Source organism: Mustela lutreola, chromosome 7 (assembly GCF_030435805.1).
Source record: "Mustela lutreola isolate mMusLut2 chromosome 7, mMusLut2.pri, whole genome shotgun sequence".
NCBI lineage: Eukaryota > Metazoa > Chordata > Mammalia > Carnivora > Mustelidae > Mustela > Mustela lutreola.
In genome coordinates, this window is record NC_081296.1 from 143,918,819 (window position 1) to 143,941,360 (window position 22,542).

General features: G+C 43.5%; 1 protein-coding gene across 4 annotated transcripts in view; it reads right to left on the bottom strand.

Annotated features, from left to right (window-relative positions):
* The window catches only part of DICER1 (dicer 1, ribonuclease III), a 69,902-nt gene extending 49,811 nt beyond the window's left edge, over positions 1-20,091 (bottom strand). Inside the window, exon 1 of one of the 4 annotated variants that reach the window (XM_059183022.1) lies at positions 19,932-20,091. The gene's annotated coding sequence lies outside the window, so the exon portion shown is untranslated. Of the gene's footprint in view, positions 1-19,770 lie in introns of all 4 variants that reach the window. The other 3 variants (XM_059183021.1, XM_059183020.1, XM_059183019.1) reach the window with 3 other exon arrangements.
* Positions 20,092-22,542: the final 2,451 nt, after the last annotated feature.

Consider the following 22,542-nt stretch of genomic DNA (forward strand, 5'->3'; position numbering starts at 1 on the left):
CTGGAAAAGACGTGCCACATCCCAGACACTCAGCCAAGTTTTAGTACAAACCAGCAGACTTCACCCACATTAGCATCTAAATCCGGTATGCAGCTGTAGCCCTTCAGACAAAGGCTTGTAACAACAGACAGCTCAACCCTGCTTATCTTATGTCTAAAAGCATCTAGAGCTTCTTGGTACACATTTCTAAAACTGGCAACAAAACTCCCAACTTAGTCTTTTTATTACTACGTGTCACAGATGCTGATACTGTTAACTTCACAAGTATCACTGTCCAAGATTTCCATCCTACTCCCATGAAGCCCAAGCAGGACTACTATAAAGTCCCGCGTCCTGAGCAAAAGACAAAACACACAAACACACACACAACAGTAACACCGAGACATTAAAACAGCGTCTAAAGTACTTCTGTAAGCTAACAAATGAAAGTAAGAAATGTTTGAAAAGCCTTTAGAGGTCCTAGTAACAAATATGCTATGGAGATCTAGGGCATTATTTTAACCAACCAACCCTAAAATCATTTAAGGGAATCCTCGGCGATACATGCAAACAGGTTAATACAATTACTGGCATAAAGGCAAATTAAAAATAAAAGGCTTGATTCTCCCAGGCAATAATAAAGGGAAAAGCCTCCTTCCCTCTTCCTTTTGTTCACAATTTCTCAAATCTTCTCCAAATGTAAGTGAATCTTTTTAAAGGCTAAATAGCCTCTTCCCAGTGTCACATCTCAGGAACGTCTCCCTAAGGACCTGAAAGCCATGCCTGAAACAGAATCATTGAGAAAGACAATGCCTGATCTCCCAGTTTCCTAGGAAGAGATGGGCCTAATTGGTCACTTGACTCCCCCCAGTCATAAAGATGCAAGGAAATGAGCAATTCTGCCTTGAAAAACATGGGTGTCAAGTGTCTAACCAATTAGCTATACAAAAGAGTCTCTTCTGGGGACAGCTTGTGATGCACATCACACTCTGGTTTCACGCTTACTAGCAATAGGACTGCTTTCTTCCCTCTACTTCTGTGGATAGGTTTTCTGGGGCAGGGAAGATATTCCGTTTTTAATTCTATTTCCTCAAGACTGGTCTTAAAAAAAAAAAAAAAAAAAAAGGACATAAACTATATCCTCAAATAAAATTCATGCCAAAGAACAAATTTCCATTTCTTGGAATCTGAATACTGGAGAAATCTTAGAATATGCTGCCCAGCTACAGGAGGGAGACAAGCTTTTAAAAGGAAGATAGAGCTAAGTGGGCAAACACTTAACTACATTAAGAAGGAACCTGCACACAGAAAGGATCCAAGTCGTCTAAAAATCACTCCCACCAGACTCTTCTCTAAATCAAAGTTGGAGCAGGAGGAATCCCAGCTGTTTTTCCCTTCAGAAGCCAAGATGGCGTCCTCATCCCTCAGTGCTTTCCCAGTCACCCCTCAGAGAGGCCCGCCGTGGGTAAGGGGCACAGAGCAAGACCACCAGGGATCTGGAGAGCAGACCTTTTTTTTTTTTTAAAGTATCTTTCATTTAAAAAATCGTCTGAAAACAGGCAAAGGGTCCAATGTCAAGACAAGGGCTAATCAAGCTACCTCTAATCCTTGCCTGTTAAATAACCCCGGGCTATCAAGAGAACTCAGTAAGACCACGTCTGTTAAGCTTGGTAGAAAGAAGTTCCCCCAACACAGAAAACTCTCAATATATGGTAGTATTTACAAAACTATACCCCCACCTCTATCCAAAACCTTTGTTTTCAGGCAATTCCTAAGACTTTATTAATCCTAAGATTTGGCATAGGAAACACATTATCATATACATTTAAAGTATACAAAACTTTATACAGTATTTTTAACCAGATGAACCTGAAAACCACAAACCACCTAGTCATCATGAATTTACAGTAGAATGAAAATCAAACATTTAAGTCACAGAATTCGGTAAACAGTGTGAAATAAAATTAAATAGCTTTGTGTCCACTAGTTCTCTTTAAAAGCAAAAACCAAGGGGCGCCTGGGTGGCTCAGTGGGTTAAAGCCTCTGCCTTCGGCTTGGGTCATGATCCCAGGGTCCTGGGATGGAGCCCCACATAGGGCTCTCTGCTCAGCATCCCCCTCTCTCTCGGCCTGCCTCTCTGCGATCTCTGTCAAATAAATAAGTAAAATCTTAAAAAAAAAAAAAAAAGCATACTATACCTACTTCTGTCTGGCTCCACAAACATCACTGAAAACATTACTTCACTTAGCCATTTCTCACACAATGAAATGCTACATGATGGGAAAGAAATCATCATCAAATGGATAAAGTCTGAGAATATAAAAATACCCCAAAAGATAGGAAATAAGCCAAACACCCATGGTATATAAAATAAGTATTTCAAGGATTTCTCAACTACCATTCGGTAAATATAGATTATGAAAAGACTAAGGTGGAAAGACCGGATCGAAAGACCGAAGAGAAAAGAAAAGGGATAATAATTTCAAGAATATAAGCACCGGCATCTTCAGAAAATGAAATACACAGTACAAGAGAAATACTTCCATTTTTACTGTTAATTGTTAGGTAGGGGCCAAGGATAGGCCGCCCCCAAGATGGGCTACTTTGGCATGGAGATTCTTTTGAGCTGAAGGCAAGGAGACCCTGTGGGCTCCAAAGAAACTTCTGCCCTTCCATTAAGCACATAAAAGAATCTAAATCAAGGGTCTTTCCCGGAATAAGAGCTATTAGCAGAGATCAATTTTATTTAAGTGACCCATCTCTAAGGCAGAGCAAACATCTAATCCCCAAACATCTGCTCTTCTCCTTATGGCCCCGTGAAGTGCTTTCCTTTCCTCTGCGGTCCCAGACCCTCTGCCCTTCCCCTTAGTTCTGGATGACCCACAGACTCTCGCTATGCCCGCCCATCTTTGGAAGGTCCACGTCCGCATGGTCTCCCTGTACTTACGCTATTACATTTGATTTTCTCCTGTCAATCTCTCAGCCAGTTTGAGCCTCAGCCCAGTTGCAAGGACCTGGAAGAGGACAGGAATTCTTGCTCCCTGACTGTTACATCTGTCGTTATTAATTTACAATCCTTGCATACCAATCTATCGTGAAATATTAATACACACACACACACACACAACCCTCATACAGAAATGCTCTCCTCCTCATTACCATCTATAAATAGCAAAAAATGCCCCATGTCTAAGACCAAATGAGGGGATGGTGTGGTGGACTGTGGTTCATCTTACATGATACAATTCAACTAAGCCATTAAAAATGATGGCAGCTCATAACAAAAATGGTTACGGTATGGCATACAATGGGAAAGAAAAAAAAACAGTAGAGCATTTCTATTTACAAGAAGACCATGACTAAGTCAAGTTAAAAACTAAAGAAGAAAAGGAGGAATGGAGAGAAAATTCAGCCCGAAATTCAGGATGGGACTGGATTACTGCCACGAGCGATTCCTTTCTTCTTAAAACTCTTCTGCATTCTAAAATTTCCTACAATTTGAACAATTTATTACATTTAGAATTGGAAAACAAACTTTCATACTGAGGATAACTTGTAGGATGACAATAGTTTAGATAGAAATGATTCTGGGGGCACCTGGTCAGGTCAGCCGACGGGGCACGCAACTCTTAATCTCAGGGTTGTGAGTCTGAGCCCCATGTTGGGTGTAGAGATGACTTAAATAAATCCATCTAAAGAGCAATGATTTCGCTTTAGGTTAAAAACAAACGAAACAACAAAGAAAACAACAAACAAAAAAAAAGCAGTTTTTAAAACTCCCTTAAGCCATCAGATGTAGTTAAAACTTACCCCAGTTTCTATGACTTAAACCACAAATTCATTAGCCTTCTTTTCTTGTACTACTCTGTAAACCAGATAAATTTCTGGGTTTCTGTAAATCTGTAACAAACATATTATGTTTATACTTCAATGTCATTATGCCTAAAATTAGATTTATCCAAAACTGAAACTGAATACAGGTCAAAGAGCATTTTAACAAGTATCACCCATCAAAATCTGTGTATAAAAAGTATCTCTAGGCTGCCAGCCAATGGCCCACGTACTTGGAATACTTCCTAAAAAGACAACATTCCAACATACCAAAATGGCAGCCAGAACCATCCCTCCCCTTCGAGTGACCTACAGTGGCATTTACCCTTCAGTTTTGTTTCAAGAGAGGCAAACGCTTAATAAACCACCGACTTTCAAGGTCAGTTTTCAGGTTAGTGTTTGATTCCACGTTTCTGTACTTTACTCAATAAAAACACTGCTATACTAGAATGTACTCCATTCATGACCACGTTCTAGCCTATCTTTTATATGCCCTGTAAGAACATCCATGAAGGAAAAGAGGCCATAATTTTCTACATTAGCTGTTCTAACACAATATAATGCATGTATATTGTAATACCAAAGAGAGGTTAGTCCTGAGACAAAATGAGTCTGAGAGACTGCTGAACACGAGGAGTCTGGAAAGTAAACACCTTAAAAGTTCCAGGCAAGGGGTAAAGCGCCACACTACAGCTATGTGCAAGACCCCCAGCCACTCACGTTATTTGCTTTCCCTTTTCCCTAGAGAGCTGTGACAAATATATCCCAACCTTCAAATGAGCCTCTGTTTCTGGGCCCCCGCCCCCCTCTGTTTCTGGGCACAGATTCCCTGCAAATCCTCATGAAAACGGATATAGTCACACTATATAGTCACACTAAACCTGACAGACACCACCCTCCACCAAAGTGACCTCATCAGTACCGGGACAGCCTGACATGTACTTCCTAAGTGTGATGAACTGAGAAGGAAGTATCATTTATGCACTTTTCTTGCCGAAAGTGAGAACCCAGAATCTAATCATGGGTTAGCATCAAAACCGAATCTGAGATGCATTTTACAAAACAACTGGCTTGTGCTCTTCAAAAATGTCAGCTGTCATAAAAGCTGAAAGCTGCCCAGCAATTCCAGATTAAGAGAGTGAACACACATGACCACTACACACAATGCACATTGCTGGATCAGAGAAGGAGCGCCACTGCGAGGGACGTGACCGGCTGAAGGGTGAGCACACAGGCCACCTGAAAACACGCCGCCCTGCCGTAAGGGTTATTCTGAGCTGAAGGCAACAGAGAAATAGCAGATACAGGAAAAATTCTCTGCCCTTTCCCTTTCTGCCTACAAGCGGGACGTAAGTGTTGCTTTTGTGAGTGTCCCTCGTCCCCACTTCAGCACCAGGAGGAGGAGATGACAATTACCACTAAAGACACCCCTGACTTGCACCTGCACAAACCCCGTTACCAACCCCTACTGTCTTCTGTCATCTGTTCACCTTCCCACAACCTACACCCCGAAAAGCCCAAACTCCCCCATTCCTTTGCCTTGTCATTTGTCCACAATACATGGCCCTTTAGTAAAATGGTACAGAAGCTCTCCAGTCCAGCCACTTCCTTGGGTTTCCACTCCGTCGGGGGAATCTCCAGGGTGCACACAAGATAAATCTTTTCTCTTGTTCATCTGTCCATTGTTGATTTAATTCACAGGCTCCACCCACGAAGAGCACAGAGGGAAACCTTTCTCCCTCCCCCTACAGGGACACTGGGGCAATTGAATTATCATCAATGAATGCTAAATTCTCTGAATTCAATAACTATATTGTGATCATGTAAGAGAATGCTCTTGTTCTTTAAAAACAGACCTTGAAAATATTCAGTAGTGAAGAGCATAATGCCTGCTACTTATTCTTAAAAAGTTCAGAAAAATAACAACTATATGCAGGGGGTGTGGGGGGGAGAGAGAACACCCAAGTGTGGAAAATAATAACTATTGGTAAATGTAGCTATCGGTATAGGAATTCTTCATACTATTCTTACAACTCATAAGCTTGAAAATATTTTAAAACAATATTAAAAATAAAACTCTACTACAAACTGATACATATGTTTGACTATCAGAACACAGAAAAATGGAAATTGTCCAACTGTACTTCTGGGCAGTCTAAAGAGTAACACTTAAGGTGATTTTCCCTATTTAAATGAGCTTTAAGTCCTGCCCCTTAAAATCATTCATTCATTCAACAAATACTTAACGAGCAAGACATACATACTACAAACCTGTCTTCTGGAGAAGGTGAGGACCGGACTGGAGGTCAGTTCGAAGGACCAGCAGTACCAGCCCCATCAGGGAGGAGACGGTGACAGGGCATCACAGGGGTGAGGAGACAGTAACAGGACACCACGGGGGTGAGGGCATGTGGAGAAGCACAAAAGGACACAGGCGAGTCAAGCTGCAGAAATTACAAGCAGTGTGCCAAGGCACCGTTCTCATTCGAGTGTGGCAAAACAGTGCAACAGGTTAAGACAAGGCAGGGCCACATCCTAAAGGACCTTAGCACACAGCTCCACGAGGCTCCGACTCTCATCCTGGGGAATTCAAGCGAGACTGGGGCCCCTGCTTCTCTATTCTCAGCATCCAAAAAGGGCTCTCCCCTAGTTCATCTCAGCCGAGAACAAATCTCTATACGAGGCAGGAACAGTGCAAGAAAAGACAAGAGGCTCCTGAAGATTCCTCTCTCCATGAGAAGACATTCCTCTTCCTGGTTATAATCCTGAATTATGCCGGAACTGCCCGTCTGCACACTGAGAGTCCCCTGTGCCAGGTACTGTCCACAGACTTATCCCGACCCTAGAGGAACCAGAAGGGTTGGTCACATTTCCAGCTACAATTCTCTATCCTTGGGGGCCAATTGCATATTTCCACTTGGAAACAGATCCACACTTAGCTATCAAGGGAACTTGGGGCTGTTCCCAAAACTAAACTAATCTAATAAGAAAGATGAAGATTCACTACTGCTAAATATAATTTCCAAAACTATATCCATTACAGGAATTAGAAAGAGCTTTCAAAAAAGAGAAGAAACGTCAGAATAAACACAGCCTCCTAAGGTAACCACCCTTGTTTCGCTCAATTATGTCACAATTAAACCCTGGACACACACATTACAGAAAGAATCCAGATGAAAGAGGAAAAAGAAGTGGGCTCCAAAGTCAGAGCGGTGACAGAATCCTTCGGTGAGTACAAGATCTTGGGCAAATGACCTTGTCTGCCTTTCCATGTAAGCCCCATTTCTACCACAGGACCCACAAAGATGTTGGCCTCTGGCTCCTCTTCCTCCCCTACACAATCCCACAACATACACACTGAGTTCATTAGTTAAGTCAAATCTGCAGATCACTAAAAAGACAGGTCTGCTGTTGGCTGTGAGAGGAGAACTTTGTGTACTGGAGGCGGCGCGGGGGGGGGGGGGGTGCGCTGGAGAACACTGCGCTGGAGGCACGGTGAAGAGTGTGAGATGTCACTGACACATGTGGGGATTACAAAGGATGGGAAAGGAGCAGGAACAACTACAACTGGAGGGTCATATCTCCCAGAGCATTTATAACCCTTTAAAAAACAGAGAGAGAAAGAAAAAGAAAACACAGGAAAGAATCCATAGTAGACCGAAGGCCCAAACTGGCAGCCACCATACCTTGCAAAGCCAGGGTGCAGTTAACATCCTATGCTGTCTGAACATGAGCAAAGCCTAAGACACGCAATAGGTTTCAGAATCTTCCACATCTGCTTACACCTTACTGCATGGGTAAAGTCTGGCACGCGTAAGGGACCGATATCGTGAGTAAACTGTCAGAATGACAAGGGACGATGTGATACACAATATGAACGCTAAAGGCAGAAGTAAATATTTGTCATTTGCCAGACCCAAGCTCTTGCCCAGGATTACCAACAAGCACGAGTCCCAGAAAAAAAAACAAAGTGATTAAGAACAGAAGAAGAATACTAACAGAGCTCAAAGCAGTGCGCAACTAGGTTTGAGGAAAACATGAGTCAAACCAGTATAGCAAGACGGCTCAAAACCTTCACTGGACTCCCCCAGCACTCAGGCTAGAATCCAAAATCCGTACTACATATGGCCCTGCATCTATCTCTAACTGGGATTGTGTAACTCTGCCACCTCCCAACAGCCGTGAGGACCTCTCAGCACCTCCACCAATGCCTTTCTACCCCAGAGCCTTTGCACATGCTATCACCTAGCTAAGTGCCCCTCAACCTGTAGGTCTCAGAGCCACTTTTTCAGAAAGTCAACAGTTTCAGTGAAAAGACAGTAAATCTGTACATCCAGAACCAATTGGGGTGCCAGGCACAAGCTGAATTTTTTTAATAAATGAATACATGCTGACAATTCTCACCAATAATAAGCAAAACTTAAAGAGAGATTAATTGAATACTGGCTTCCCCCCTCTGAAAGAATTATTAAGATACTATTATTTCATACTTTAATCACTTTTTTTATGTTTATTATCCCTTAGAAACAATCTTACAAGGCACAACCAAAGAACATGTTAAATTACAATTCACTAGTCTAATCCAAAATGAATGCAAGTCTTTAGAAAACAATAAATCCAAAATTAATCCAAAATGGAGCAAAGTTAAAAATTTAGCTCCAAGGGGCACCTGGGTGGCTCAGTCAGTTAAGTGTCCAACTCTTGATTTCAGCTCACGTCATTTTCTCAGGGTTGTGAGACTAAGCCCCGTGTGGGGCTCTGTACTGTGTACAGAGCCTGCTTAAGATTCTCTCTCTCCCTAGCCTGCTGCCCCTCCCCCCTCCTCTCTAATTAAAAAAGAAAAAAAAAGCTCCAAATCTAATTACATATTTCACATAGCAAAAGCCTTTGAATATAATTTGTTTTCAGGGAACTAACTTTGACCATGTAAATCACACTAGAAAAAAAAAAACCTAATTCAAGCAGCATTAACCACTGTTAATTCTCCCACAAACAACAATGAAGAATATTCCTCATATTAAATCAGTTAACAATGTCTAAAAAAAAGTTGCAGTTTTCCAAATGGAGCCAAGTTTTACCTGGTTATTTCTATTTTTAGTATCAATTAGTTCTTAGTAGCCACTCAAGATAGTATTTTAGAAGTGGGCAAATTCTTTGAAAAATATAACCTACCAAAATTAACATCTGAAGAAAAAGAACATTTGAAAAGGCCTATAGGTTTTAAAGAAAACAGATTATTAAAAACCCCCAAGCCCAGATGGCTTCACTAGAGTGAATTCTTCTAAACATTTAAAGGAAGAACTAGAATCTTAAACCCTTCAGTAAGACTGAAATGAGAGGGAATACTTCCCACCTCTTTCCAGGAGACCAGCATAAACTTAACACCAAAACCCAACAAGGACACTACAGTAAAGGAAAATTATAGACCTATCTCTCAAACTAGAAATGCAAAAATACTAATCAAAATATGCAAATAATCCAAGAACATGCAAAAAGGAGAATGCATTAACACCCATTTTGCTTTATCACAGCAATGCAAGGATGGCTTAACATGCAAAAGTCAACTGACTTTCACCAGTACTCAGTATAAAGCATCAATACTTAAGACAGGGTGGGTAATGACACAAGAAAAGACAATGCAACAGAACACACTATGGAAACAGACCCACACATATAAGGTTATTTAATTAGTGACAAAAACAATACTGCACTGTGGTACAGAAAAAGATGATCTTTTCAAGTAACAACCAGGTTAACTATGTATCCAGATGGAAAAAGCAAGTGTTGACTCATTCCTCAAGTCATACACAAAAGTCAACTCCAGTTGGACTGCAGATCTAAAGGTGTAAACTAAAACAAAGAAGTGTTTAGAAAACAACCTAAGAAGTGTGCCTGGGTGGCTCAGGGTTAAGCATCTGCCTCCAGCTCAGGTCATGATCCCAGAGTCCCAGGATCTAGCCCTGCATCCCCACCTCAGGCTCCCCGCAGAGACAGGAGCCCGCTTCTCCCACTGCCCCTCCCCCTGCACATGTGCGCGCACACGTGCATGCTCTCTCCCTCTCTCTCCCATTCTCTCTCAAATAAATAAAATCTTTAAAAAAAAAAAAAAAAAAAAAGGAAACAAGATAATACCTCCATGTCCTTCAAATGAGCAAAATTTCTTAGAGGAGACATTAAAAGCACTCATGATAAAGGGGAAAGAATGGACAAACTGGACTAGATTAAAATTTAAAATGTCTGTTGGTTACATGACCTGATTACAAAAGCGAAAAGGCGAGCCAGGGTAGAAGATACATGAACAATTTCTACAGATCAATAAGGAACAAACAAGTAAATGAACAGTGGACAGGGGACTTCACCACACAGGATATCCAACGGTGAGTACTCTTCAAATGCAGTTAGAAGGATGCAAATTAAACCACAAAGAGCCACTACCACACCCATCAAAATGGCCAAAATGAAGAGGACACAAGTGTGAGAACCAGGTGGAGCTGCGAGAACTCTCCTACACAGCTGGGAGAACGGTCAAGGGGAAGTGTATGTTCTGGACATGCACATACCCAATAACGGATACTCCATTCTATGTGCACACCCGACAGAAATACACATATATTCACCAGAAAACATGCACAAGAACTGCAATATCCATAACAGCCCAAACCAAAAGCAAGGTGTATGTCCACCCACAATGCAACAGACAAGGAAAGACTGACATATTCATGTAACAGAACTCTACGGACCCCCAGATGATACAACGGAATGAACCTGACCCACCTAAGATGTTCAGGGAAGAAACCCAACACGAAACCATACAACTTCCACTATACAGAGTTAAAAATAAGAAAAAGTCGGGGGCACCTGGGTGGCTCAGTGGGTTAAAGCTTCTGCCTTCAGCTCAGGTCATGGTTGGGATCGAGCCCAGCATCCGTCTCTCTGCTCAGCAGGGAGCCTGCTTCCTCCTTGCTCTCTGCCTGCCTCTCTGCCTACTTGTGATCTCTGCCTATCAAATAAATAGATAAAATCTTAAAGAAAAAAAAAAATAAGGAAAAGTCGGCATGGTGTTTTTGGCCAGGGGCTGAGGGGGCGTAATTGCCTGGAAACACTTTGTGTATCCTTGCGATTTATGTACTTTCCGGTTTATCAGTTGAAACTGATGCCACTTAAAGTTTATTTTGAAAGATAAGTAAGCAATCCTTAATACAATATGTAAAACTTCCTCATTTGCCATGGTGCACATGTGAGACAGCAGGGAGAAGGTTTACCTTTACTGAGCACTCAAATTCTATTATCTCATTTCATCCTCAAAACACCCCTGAAACAAGGGTCATTTCCATTTTACAGGGATTTGAAAACACTTACCCAGGGCCATATTCCCCAATAAATGGGAGAGATGGAATTCTACTTAAATTCTGACTCCAAACTTATTTCTGTAATATACAATTACCCTCTACGGTATTTACACTAAATCTATTTACACTGATTTGCCTGTCAAAATAAGCTCCTTCTGGATATGTTCCTTTTGATCTCATGACAGGGGTGAAAAAGAGTAAATGCAATTTAACATTAACAGAAGCAAACTAATATTTTAATTTTAGCTCAATCTGTACACACACATAAGTAAATATTCCTTTAATTTTAAAGCCTGTGGCAACCCAAATCAGCCCTGCCCACGGACATTTCCCTTGGCCTTTCTAGTCTAAAAGCATAGATGCTCAATAAATACACAGTAACTTACTATACATCTCACCATTTTTTCTAGTATCTCTATTCCATTCAGCTGATGACTAAATGGTGATGCACTACTGGCTACAAATACTACATAACGACTTCTTTAGTAAAACAGAAAGTACTACCTTCAAAGAGATTACAATCAGAGGGGGTTCAGACACAGTGAAATAAACTAGATAATATTTCAGAAACTACAACGTTCTGTGTAATTTTGTCTTCACTCAACTCAGACGACACAAGTAAGTATTTTACCTGAGCATCTGCCACAGATACACAGCAAATACAGATGTCATACATGTACATAGGGATTGTGTGTGCACATATGCACGTATGTGTGCGTGCACAGGTGCACGTGCTTTAAAAAGGCTTTAAGAAAATTATTTGTTTCCCTATTCTCGGCCAAAGTACAGACGGAACTCAGGTTTAAAAAAACAAAAAACAAACAACTTCCCAGAATTCTCCCAATGTTTAGCAATACAAAAGCCACGTGTTTACATAAACTGCGTAAAACCAATATCCTCCTTCAGAACCGCATCATATGTCCGTGGAGATTTTCTACAAACACATCCCAAAAGGACAGTGCTATTTGGCAATACCTTATTTCACATAATTAATTGAAGAAGGGCTGGAAACTAAAGGCCGTATATTGGAAAAGCCAAAAAGAATGATTCCTTTGAAGCTACTAATTGCATTTAGACAAGAAATTACAGCTGGCCTGAATTCCTATTCAATTTACAAACGACATTCAAATGCCTAATTTTAGGTTGTTTTATCACTTATTCTCATATTTTTATCAACAAAATTTTGCCTTTTCCTTAAAACACCCAAAATTATGTTTGGTCTAAGATTAATAAACAGTTTATTAGATGCAGGAGGTACATATAAAGATTCAGAAGTCAGGGATTTCTCCTCTGTAATACTTAGCCATACAAGACTGAGAAAAGTTAAGTAATCTCAGTACAGTCTTATGTACAAAAGAAAAGCCTTTAAAATTAAATTAGCAGGGTCTCTATTAGACACTTTAACCCTCAGTCACAGGACCAGAGGTGTCTTGATGGGTTACCTGCTTGTCACCATACTGATCAGATAGAAGTCTTTAAACAGTTTGTTGGATTTTCCCTAACAGGCATTTATCAAGCTGCACTAGGAACAGAGACAGAAAATGAAAAAAGACTCCACAGTCTCTGATTCTGCCCTCTGTTCAAGGCAAAACTGGCTCTCTCTACTTTTCAAGACGATTTCCCAGGGGTTTTCATCTTATGTTCCCCCTGCTCAGAAGAGCTGACAAGGCCATGGTTTCCTTTCTCACGGTCACTGTGCACAAACCTTAATGGGCAAAAAAATGCAGCCTATTTCATGCCTCATGTTTAGTAAAGAATCTCAGCTTGAAACAGAGAGGTCTGAGAACGATATGGATGCTTCAAAGACAACTGACTCTAAGATATTTAGGGACCTGTAAATGTTCTCAATATTACTAGAGAGAAAATTAAAGCTAAGTCCAGAAAGGCCAAGGTGGCCTGCCCTTAGCCTGCAGCTAGTTATTTAGAAGTAAAGCCCATCTAGAGCAGAGGTTTCTTAACCACACAGTCTTGGCCCTATTCATTCCATTCCATCAATCAGGTGGAACTTATGCCTCTATCACCCAGAAGAGTGTCACTATTCCTCAGTTAACCTATTATTTCTCTTTATATGCGTAGACATAGCCTAATCAAGCATCTACAGATAGGATTCAGGAAAGGTCCCTGCACCTCCGATAATTTAATGTAAAATTATGAGCATATATATTTTTCTGGGAATAAGATTCACATCTTTCATCAAATCAACAGTCTGCAAAGAGTAAGAACCACTGGCCCACACCAAAGACGGGAGACAGATACACAGAAAGTTCATACTGGTTTGAAATATAGACAAAGGACGATGTATTTATTCATGCATAAGAGAAGAATAATGGTTATTTAGGGAGAGCTAGCAATATTAAGGCATTATTACACTTGACATCACTATTGCAGAGACCCAATGAGACAGCTGAACCATTAGACACAATGTAGAACATTTTCAGTATAGAACTTCACCTATGAAATAACTGCTCTCCAGCCCTCCTCTCTTTCACCATCCATTATAAATGTATTGGACATCCATCCCTACAGCAATAACTTTGGGCGGGGGGGATCATAACATAACCACATTTAACATAAGTAAGATTTTCTCAATGCAGATAAAGGAAAAACAATATCTGCTAAATGTTATCAAAGAGTAATTATGTGCCAGAAGTGGGATGGGAGTTTAAGAAACTCATTTTTTTCCCCTCACAACCTCAAACAGGTAGTCTTATGACCAGTTTACCAACGAGGAAGCGGACACTCGGCAAGTTTGCTACATGGGGGACTCAGCATCTGAACCCTGCTCTCTCTCACATCAGACATTTGCTCTACAAAGCTCTGATAAAATATTAATATTTAATTTTGCAAGGTGGAAAAAGCTTAAAATACCACTGATCAGAGCTCCTCCCGAGCGACCGCTGTGCAGGAGGCTGTGTAAGAGAAGGCGAGGCCCTTCAAACCATTGGGATCATCATGTTAATTTTGCCTTCCTGGGCTGTTACCAGTAGGAAGACAAAAATTCTGGAATCTCAAAGTATCAGACAAGTCTACTACCTTTCTTTCCCCTTCAAGTATGTTACTGATCTAACTTAGAGAACCTTTCTAACATTTCAAAGATCAATTTTTAAATTGAGATCCTGCTTTCCTTATTCGAGTTCTGTAAATACATTATTTTTAAAATTCCGAACTGGTTTGCTGACATTTTCTAATTCCCAGAAGACTTTCCAAACCTGTTTTGTTTTTTTTGTTTTTTTTTTTTGTTTTTTTATTTATTTGACAGACAGAGATTACAAGTAGACAGAGAAGCAGGCAGAAAGAGAGGAAGGGAAGCAGGCCCCCTGCTGAGCAGAGAGCCCGATGCGGGACTCGATCCCAGGACTCCGAGATCATGACCCGAGCCGAAGGCAGCGGCCCAACCCACTGAGCCACCCAGGCGCCCCCCAAACCTGTTTTTTAAATCACTGCTTTACTGTATACACTGAATTGTCAGCTGAAACAGAACTACCACGACAACTACCAGAGTGAGGTTGCTTCAATACTGAGGTTGCTTTCAATAGAAAGCTTTCTATACCAGAAGAACTTTCAATTTTTATAGCACTTTTCTTTTTATTTAAAGATTTTACTTATTTACTTGAGAGAGACAGCGAGCATTAGCGGGGAGAGGATACAGAGAGAGATGGAGAGGGAACAGACTCTCCACCAAGTGGGAGCCCGATGCGGGGCTCAACCCAGAACCCTGGGATCATGACCTGAGCCGAAGGCAGACGCTTAACCAACTGAGCCACCCAGGCGCCCAGCACTCTTCTTCTATGAAATTCTTAAAACTTCTCTCAGCCCACAATGTTTCTATGCACCTAGTCATAGGGAACCTCACAAATGGAGGAGAATCAAGAATCAGACAGCATGACTGGTCCAAAATCAGAAGGGTGATGATATTTTTAAAAGCCTTAATATACATGCAATATTATTCTCCAAAAATCTACCTCAGCTTCTAAAATTTCAAAAATTAAATATAAACTAATCTATTCATTCCACAAACCTGAGCACCTTCTGCTCTGTCCGGCACTATTCCATCCTTACTCTCATAAACCCTTATACAGCCAAGACACTGAATATCACCAAGAACCTCAAAAATGAAAACACGAGGACCAACGTGTCATTACTTTACGTCTTCTTTCTAGTACCAGTCCTGCTGACATCCTCGGACAGTGTTTTCTTGTGACACCTTCTCAGTCACTTATTTAAAATGTAAAGAAACTTTGTATTTTAAAAGAGTACCAACAATTCATTGACAATTTCAGATAAACAGGAAAGTCACTTTGTACTCGGGTTTATTTTAACAAAGGCCTTTTTACAGGACTGAAAATTTAAATATCATCAGCTAGGCTTCTCGACCACTTCTCTCTCTGTATTCGTTCACAGAGTCTACACCACCCCGTAAGAAATAAAGACAGGCCCAGAGAATCCTGACCGCCTGTGCTGCGCAGAAAAGAGTTCATTTGCGAATGGACTGTTACTCAGCAACTGTCAAAAGCCTGAATGAGACAATTGATATTTCAAGGGCATTAGCCTAAAGATAAATTAACTAGCTCTATGGAATCAAATTACCACAACGAAGCACACCTGTATTACTAAAGCTTTTCTATTATGCCAGATGCTTGTATCCACTGCCTCTAAAATGGCATGCGAAAAATGTTTCCCTATCATTTGTAAAATGTAAAACATTTTTTCCATATATTGTTAATATCGTTTTATGCAAGAATCCAAACGATTACTCTTCATACAAGAGAAAAGTCTGTTTCTCTTGGTATACTTCCTCTCATTAATCACTGCCAACTATAGTCTTGTTTCCTCTTTTGCTCTAACAAAAATTTAAAAAAGAAAAAAAAAAACCTTTAGTTACACACAGAGGCTGAGCCATCCTTGCCGTAAGCCTCTCTTCTAATTCCCTCTAGCAACTTCCATACTCTATGCCTCAACCTCCGCCATCCCCTTCAGTCTTCTCAAACCTGTCATTGTAAGACAATCTCAAATCCTTTCTCAAGTAGACAAATTATAAAGTAACACACAGTTGTCTCTACATCGCTGTACTAATATTAGAATCCCTTTCACAGAAATTAGTTGCAACTAAAAATCACCCTGGGTCATGCAAAAGATTTGGTGAACATCAAAGAATCAGAAGATAAGAACTAAAAGATCCACCTCACAGGCTAAGCAGGTAGACTCCCTAAGATCCTGGTCTACTTTGGCAAGTCCTAAGTGCATATTACAAGGAAACCGGTGAATACGAGTTAGTTTAATACATATCCGTCCCCTGGGGTTTCCTGAATGAAGGAAACTCCTGAATGTCCAAAAAGCTGAGCACAAGGTGAACAAGATAAACCACTTAGCTTCAACTTAGTATTTAAGCAAGTTCAACATGTGCCTTCCCAGTCTCCTCCTCTAGCACCCACCGGAGCGCAAAGGAGCCCCAGATGAAGCAATGGAATGACCTCAGATACCTGAACATCCAATGGGCAGTGGAAGGAAGCAAGATCATAAAAATGAGCAAATCCTGGGCATCAAGGAGATTAAAGTCTTTTATTGGCACAGAGGAGTTATTTACAGGATAGTATCACTGCCTGGAACAACCCTCAGAAAACTCACAGTGCAATAAATACTGAATTTTTTGTGTGTTTTGATGACCAAGAAACAGTCTGACCTCTTCCGAGTTTATACCCAAAAGAAGTAAAAGCGGGGGCTCAGACACCTATACATCTATGTTCAGAGTGGCGTTATTCACGAAGCCTAAGGGCAGAAGCAACCCAAGTGTCCATTCACATCAAAACAGGTAAACAAAATGTGTGTGTGTGTGTGTGTTGAATATTATTTGGGCTTAAAAAAGAAGGAAGTGCTGACGTATGCTACAACATGAATGATCCCTGAGGACTATGGTAGGTGAAATAAGCCAGTCACGAAAGGACAAATACTGTATGACTCCAGTGATAACGAGGTTCCTAGAGCAGTCAGATCCACAGAGACAGAAGAATGAGGGTGCCCAGGTCTGAGAGATGGGTAGAATGGGACGTCAGTGTTTAACGGGAACAGAGCCCCCCTGAAGATAAAGGGAAAGTTTTGAAGATGTCCGGATGGCGATGACAGTCACAAAACAACGCGCACACACGTACTGTCACTGAACTGCACGCTTAAGAACGGTTAAAATGGTAAATTTTGTGCTGCATGCTTTACCACAAGAAAGGGGGAAAAAATCTAAATTATTTATCAGATAATCAAAGGTCCCCCGAATATTTAGAGAGTTTCTTTCTTTCAACAAATACTAAGGGCTCACCTGCATTTATGCAGGTTTTCCTCCTAAAATCCACTTGGCACAACAATGCAGTTCAATGCAATGCAGAGGATCCACACAGAGGCCCCTGAAATCAAACCATGACCGAATCCTGACTGCCACTTTCAGGTTCCTAACTCGGGTCAATAACCTGAGTCTTCGTTTCCTTACATGTAAAATAAGGACAATACTGAGTTCACCTCAGGATCACAGTGAGGAAATGAGAATGTATATAAAAGCAACTGAAACATCTTGGTACATAATAAGGGGGCACTTTTCATTAATGAATGTGTCCCTTCTTTCCTTTGCCACAAGGAATGACCACAGGATGTTAAGGTCACGAGTGAGAGGACCTCTGTAAAACACCTGCTTTCTCAAATGAAGCCAGCATCTCTCACCTGCCAGACAGTGGCAGGGAGTAAATCATCTCAATGCCATAACAGTCATTCTTCCTAGAAGGCAGCACTACGCCAAAAGAGCTACCAGCTATGAAACACCACAAAATCGCTATCAAATAAGAATCACGAGCCCCATCGAAAGACAACGTCTTCCTACAACCAAGACAAGAAAACTTAGCAATGGCCAAACCTCGCTGTACAACTCACACAAGAGCCACAGGCAAAATACAGTAGACGGTCTTAACCTTCAAAGACGAGATGACAGCATAAACCGAAAATCATGGCAGGAAAAGAAGATCTTTTCTCCCCAAATTAAACTAATACATCTTTTCTAAGAACTGCATGTTGAGGCCATGAATACATCCATTAACCCACGTCACCATTTAAATGTACACAGTGACCATTTTAAAGACAGTCTTTATAGTATTTCTCATCTGTAAACAGAGTAAGTTTGACATGGTCTAAAATAAAATTCTACAATTATATGCATGTATGTGTGTGTGTGTGTGTGTGTGTGTGCGCGCGCGTCATACACTCACAGGCAGTAGCTGGCTCTGAAAACAACACTATGCCAAATAAACTTATTATTCCAGAGCCTAGATCCTAATAATAGTCCCCAAAACATTAATAGGGCTAAAATCACTATTCCCTAGCAGTCAGTCTCATTCAGACCTCTAATATAAAGTTCTGGAGCTCTTGGTTAAGATGTGCTCTTATTTAGGAAATTTAACGTCTACAACAATACATGTTCAACGGAGCGAACCTGTTTCTGAAAGCACATTTTAAAATATATATTTTCCAAGTTACTTAAGTCCCCACTCCTGCCCTTTTCCATTCACTGAGCGTGCTGCACCTAACTCGAAAAACAAGCAACGGAAGACAATTGAAAATCGGGATTGTAACGATTGAGAAAATTCAAAGCCAGAAGCGCCTCCAAGCAGCACAGACTTCAAAGTAATTCCTCTTTAATGAGACGAATGCTTTTTAAGTGTGATAGTTCTAAGAATGCTTAGACTCCTCATATGGTTCGGTAACGTGTGGCTGAGAGAAGGACTTCCTTCACAAAAGCACGGGCTGAGCACTGTAGAGCGCACTCATCCCCGTTTTTACAAATCTCCATGCTATTAGAGACGCATTACGTGGTTTTGTTAAGCTCGGCTGCGGGCAAAGCCTTCGGGGCAGCTCGGCTTTTCTAGACAATCCACATCAATCTGGTGTGCTAACCTAAAACATACACTCACTTCCCGAAGATTAAAAACCCTCTAGAAAGGCTCCTCGGCAGGGTTCCGGCGTTCCGGCAACAAAAACACCGGAGGGGAGGGGCGAAAAGATGGCCTCGGCCACCCGCCCCGGGGGACCCAGAGCTGGTCACCTGCCAGTAAACACGAACAATCCTCCCCGGGCGGGACCCGAAGGCTCGCGCTTCCCCGTCAGCCCCGACAGCCGGCCTTCCTGCGCGGCGAGGGGGCCTCGCGCCGGGGGCCCCACCGCCGCCGCCGGTCCCGAGGATGCTCCCGGGACGCCGCCGCGGGGCCCGCACCGCTCCCGCGTGCCTAACCGGACCTGTCAAAGCCCGCTCTCCTCCAGCCCGGCGGGCGGCAGGCTCGGCTCCATGCCCGCTGCGGACGCGCCCGCGGCCCCGGCCGCCGCCAGCGCCACCGCACCGAGTCCCCCAGAGGCGCCGACTCCGGAGGGGCGCCGGGGTCGGGGCAGTGCGGAGCCCGGCGCGGGGGCAGCCCGGCACGCAGGCCGCGCCGCCGGGGACCAGGCGAGGCGGCGCCATCTGGCCGCGCCGGCTCCCCTCCCCGGCGGGTCCGGGCCCGGGCGCCCACGCGGGCCTCGGCGCGGGGGCCGGGCGGAGCCGCTCCCCGCCCCGCACACAAAGCGGCTCCGCGGGAGCCCGCCTCACCTGCAGCACGGGGCGCCGCGGGCCTTCGAGAACCATCGGACCCCGCTCCGGCGCGCGCGTCACAGCCCAGGCCTCCCGGTGCCGCCCGGCGCCGCCGCCGCCGCCGCCATTTCCTCCCGCTCGCCGTCGCCTCGTCCCCGCTGTCAGGTTACTCCATTCACCTGGGCCTGGAGCCGCCTGCGCCGCGCCGCGCCTCCGCCTCGACCCCTCCCGCCGGCGCCTGCGGAGACTGCGCAGAGCCCGGCTCGCCCGCAGCCCGCGCACGGCCCGCGGCAACGGCGCACCGCGGCTTGGAGAATCCCACCGGCGCCCGCGCCGCCCCCTCCGCGCCCCCACGCTCCGCTCGCTCTGCTCGCCCCGCGCCGGCATGAGAGCGAGCCTGTGATTGGACAGAGTGCGGCGGTGAAAGGTTAATCCTGGCCCCGCAGCCACTCAGGAGCCGGGAGACAGCGGGCGCGGGAGGCGGAAGCCAGGCGGCGTTTGCGGCCCAGCGCCGGGAGTGGGCCGGGGCGATCCGCTGCCCGTGGCCGGGCGCTCCCGGGTCCGCGCGCCGAGACTGTGGGCGCTCGCCCGGCTTGGCAGTATCCCCCGGTTCTCAGAATTCGTCCGCCTCCATTGTTGCCCCTCTGGCGCCCACCGCCCCCAAAACGCGGCTCTTCCCCACGGCCGGAATTGTCCTCCGGAGGCTCAGCGCTCCTCTTACCACCGCCTCCCCCTTTTTAAAGGGCCTCCCCACTCGCCTGCTTCTCCCCCGCGGTGGTGGTGCACGGCCCTCCACATTTGGGGAGACAACAGACCCCACCCCCACCCCCGCCCCGGAACTGGGATAACCGGATAATGGGATGGAGACGGCAGCCCCACTATGTAAATTGCTCGTTTGCATAGGTCGCAACCCTCTGCCAAACCTCGTGGCTGTGAATTAAAGTATGGGTGGAGGTCAAGTAGTGATTGGCTTACAGAGAATCCTATGAATTTATCCCAAAATGTAGGCATCCCTGGCAGAGCACTGCCGGTGAAAGACCGGTGTGCTCCAGAGGAGGTACGGTGACAGACCCCCTGCTCCAGATCTCACGGTAGCCCTGAGTGCCTACTACGTGCCCGAGACACGGTTCCCTGCAGCAGCCACCAGCCCCATGCCGCTACTGAGCACTTAAAAATTGGCTAGTCCCCATTGAGATGTGCTGGTTGGAACCCAGATGTATGCGTTGTTTAAAAAAAAAAAAAAAAAAAAAAAAAAACAATGTAAGACAAGACACTGAGCATTTATGGATTGCAAACTGAAGTGGTAATATTTTTATATGTTGGGATAAACATTAATTTCTTTTGTTTCTTTTTCTTTTTCGAATGTGAGTGCTGGAAGACTTTTAATTTTACTGTCTTGTGTGGCCCACATTCTACTGAGGTTGGACAGGCTGCTCTAGGGCTCACAGGCCCGTGATATTAATACGGATCCTCTGAGGTGGGCGTTGTAACTGCCCGGGTTTTAACAGCTGAAGAAACTGACAGGCCTCCAGCCTGTAAACTAAAAAGTGAACGACTGAGATTAGAACCCCAGGTAGTCTAGCTTTGGGATTGGTGGGTTGTGAGTCACTACCGTGCTCCAATTTTGATCATCTGTCTACCTTAAATTCGCTTGAAGTTTCACTTGAACATAGAATGTTCATGGGCAACATTAGCAAGTAAAACGCTTTGGGCAGAGATCTCCATAAAAGCGTTTCTTATATGTTCAGTACTGTGGGCAACAGACCTCCCCCAGGAACACACATTAGAGCTTTTTCGGAGATAATCCTTTGTGAGAAGGATGGCTTCTCAGGGTGAAGATAGGCAGCCGTCCACTAGCAGTGAGAATCTGTGGGCAGGTCAAATTTCTAGTCCCTCCTGCTGCCTTTTCAATCTGTCAAGACTACCTAAGCAGATTTGTCTGATTTTCACCAATTTTTTTTTTTTTAAATTTTAAAAATAGGTGGTACAAGGGGCGTCTGGGTGGCTCAGCAGAAGAAAGCCTCTGCCTTTGGCTCAGGTCATGGTCCCAGGGTCCTGGGATCGATCCCCTCATCGGGCTCTCTGCTCAGCAGGGAGCCTGCTTCCCCTCTCTCTCTGCCTGCCTCTCTGCCTACTTGTGATCTCTGTCTGTCAAATAAATGAAAAATCTTAAAAAAAAAAAAAAAGGTGGTACAAACATATGGTTCATCCATCAAACAGTATAAAAATGTACATAGCAAAAAAAAAAAAATGTACATAGCACAAAGAATCTCTCTCACACACCTGTTCCCCCAACAGGTAACCAGTGTTTCTTACTCTTCTGCAGAATTTTTTTGTGCAGATACAAGCCAAGACTTCCTCATTAACAAAAGTGGTAACATGCTACACGTACCTACTATACCTTGTTTTTTTTACATCCTATATCCAGAAAATATTTTATAGCAATACATACAGAGCTCCTTGCTATTTTTTTTTTCAATCCCCATAACATTTATTGCTGGGATGTGCTGTTAAGTTTCTTAACCAATTCTCTATTGGTGGACATTTAGACTCCCAGTCTTTTGCAATTAAACATGGAACCATTTGGAACTGATTCAGTATATGGGATAAGGGATGGATCCAAATTTTTTTTTTTCCAGATGGCTACACAGTTGGCCATTTATTGGCCATTTGCTAAAGAGTTCACTTCTATGCTCTGCATTTCGTTCCAGTGAACCATCTATCCATGCTCCAGTTGCTGGTTTGTTTTTAAATCCGGAGACCTAAACTCTTACAAGGGATAGAGTTTCA